The sequence below is a fragment of the Gossypium arboreum genome, chromosome 6 (genome assembly GCF_025698485.1).
Source record: "Gossypium arboreum isolate Shixiya-1 chromosome 6, ASM2569848v2, whole genome shotgun sequence".
Classification (NCBI taxonomy): domain Eukaryota; kingdom Viridiplantae; phylum Streptophyta; class Magnoliopsida; order Malvales; family Malvaceae; genus Gossypium; species Gossypium arboreum.
The window spans coordinates 106,086,767-106,089,592 of record NC_069075.1 but is presented as its reverse complement, the minus strand read 5'-3'; the positions used below and the strand labels follow the sequence as shown (position 1 = coordinate 106,089,592).

Below are 2,826 nucleotides of genomic sequence, written 5' to 3'. Positions count from 1 at the left end.
TATCAAGCCAGCAATTAATGCAAACAATTTTGAGATTAAGACAACCACCATACAAATGATACAAAATAATTTGCAATTTTGTGGTAACATGATAGAAGACCCCAACTAACATTTAAAGAGATTCCTATAACTATGCGATACATTTAAATACAACAACGTGACCAACGACGCGATCCGTCTCTAGTTGTTTCTATTCTCTCTTTGCGACAACACCTATGAATGGCTCGATTCTTAATAGCAGGGATCCATCACGACATGAGATGACTTAGTGGGGAAATTCTTAGACAAAATTTTCCCCATTAGTCAAACCATCCAATTAAGGCATGACATTGCTAATTTTAAGCAATTTGAGGGTGAGAAATTATACAAAGCATGGGAACGCTTCAAGTCATTGCTTAGGAAATACCCACACCATGGTATGCAAGACTAGCTTTCATTGTAAATTTTCTATAATAGATTGGATGAAAGTTTAAGAGTCGGCTTAGATGGCGCATTGACCAAGGCCGTTATGAACAATACCTATGAGATAGTCTGTCAATTGATTGAGGACATGGCAATGAACTCATACATGTAGCTAAACAAACACTTTTCATATAGCCAAAAGTTGTCATCGGCTAAGATGGTCAAGGAAGATAACAATTATCAATAAAATTTGGAAAAATTATATTGTCTATAGACCACTGTTAAGCCATCGATGAATTATGTCGCTCGAGACTACAAGACATACTTGGAGACCCAATCGAAGGAAGTGAATTATTTGGGTAATAGGGGTGGAAATCCCTATTCGGATACTTACAACCTCAGTTGGATGGACCATTAAAATCTAAAGTGGGGAGGCAATTAAGGTAGTGGAAACCCAACTTCAAATTGAAAAAACCTCCAAATCAACCCCCGCGTGCAAATATCTCCAGAGAGATCCATATGCAACTCACACGATCTGACATTCAACATATAAAGACCAAATGCGCACAAACTCATACCGGTGTTGTCGAATTAGAGGAGGAGATGCATTATATCCTAAGAATGTTGAATGAGATGTGGAAGCAAATGGGCATAAGTATTCCGATTAATACTGAGAACAATCCTCAGAGGGACAGAAAAGAGAATGCGAATGCAATTGCACTCCGTTCAGGTAAAACATTAGGAAACTCAGATAAACCCATTAATAAGGAGGATGATGAGCTCAAGACAGAGGACTGAAACTTTAATGATCCGAAAATTGAAGTCCACATAAAGAAAAAATCTGAATCAGTAGCTGAGCTGGAAAATACTGCATGCTCGGAACTAGTGCAAAAGAACATACCATTCCCATCGAGGTTGGAGGACATGCAACGAATGGGTGAGGAGGAATTCATAAGTTTTCTAAATCTTTTTAAATCCCTTAACTTTAATTTGCCACTACTACTGCTTATTGATAAGATACCAAAGTATTTCAAATATTTAAAAGAAAATATGTCTACCATAAAAAGCTAAAGAAAGGTGAGCAAATAAAAATCGACGCTTTTTGTAATGCAATAATTGCCTGAAAAATACCCCCGAAGCTAAAAGATATAGGATGTTTTACAACTCCCCAGGAGATAGGAAATAAACATTTTAGCAAGGCCTTTTGTTACTTAGGGGCCAGCATAAATTTGATGCCCTTATCCACATATTTAAAATTTGGATTGAAGAAGCTGAAAAATATGACAATTACACTATAATTAGTTGATTAGTCTCTGGTATACCCTAAAGGGGTACTCGAAGACGTATTGGTTAAGGTAAGGGATTTTTTAATCCCCACCAATTTTTTGGTCCTAAACTTCAAGGAGCACTAAGATATTCCTATTTTGTTGGGTCGACCATTTTTGGCTACCTTTAGATCAACCATTGATCTAAAAAAGAACATACTAATAATGAATATCGATGGTGACATAGAAGTATTCAAATTTGGACATGATTCCAAAATACGAAATATGAAAATAAAATAGAGGAGGATTGTTACGTAACTTCTTTGAGTACCCCTAACAATCTTGTTCAAAGGTATAGTTCTAGTTCGATATGTGTAGGTACCAAAAGATCGCAGGAGTGCGACAAGTGGAATGGCCCTGAAAAGAAAGTTGATTGTTAGATGGACCAAAAAGATTGCAAAAGGAGAAAAGTGGCGATGCATGGAACGCAAGGGCAACAAAATGAGTCCGATAGCCAAACTTAATTTCTTTATAAGACTTTGGATTTTTGTTGTAAATTTTGTACATTCGAACTTTGGGGTTTGTATTTTGGTTTCTGATTAGGTTAGAAAGTTTTAATTAGAGTAGGTTTAAGGCCTTAGGTAGCTATAGGGAACCTACTAGGGACCTATTGAGAAATTAGGAGTAAAAAGGAGGGACTGACACTCTACCGAACTTCAAAATGAAGAAAACCAGGCAATGTCGTGACACCAAACCTCGATGTTGCGACACTGAACTTTGAAGCTCCTAGGACTTTTAAAATCAAGGCGGCGTCGTGACACCACATCTCCATGTCGTAACATAGCACTTTGAACCTAAAATCTTGCTAATTACATCTAGTGTCGTGATACTGAACCTCATTGTCACAACATGGCATTTCAAACCAAAATTAATTTGAAAATTTTGGGCCAGTGCTGTGACATGGCACTTCGAACCTAAAATATGAAGCATTCGAAGTACGGTGTCCCGACACCAACACCAGTGTCATGACACCGTTTTTAGGTCGTCAAAATTTTTATCCTTTTTTTTTTGCATGATCTGTATAGCCTTATATATATGCTAATATATTTTTAACCCTAATTTTACACTTTAAACATATTCTAAACACCCCTAAGCCCTC

General features: G+C 36.9%; 1 non-coding gene across 1 annotated transcript; it reads right to left on the bottom strand.

Moving 5' to 3' along the window:
* Positions 1 to 313: 313 nt before the first annotated feature.
* On the bottom strand, positions 314 to 420 carry LOC128294517 (small nucleolar RNA R71). Its single transcript, XR_008284826.1, has one exon. It is a non-coding gene; the product is annotated as a small nucleolar RNA R71 (small nucleolar RNA).
* Positions 421 to 2,826: the final 2,406 nt, after the last annotated feature.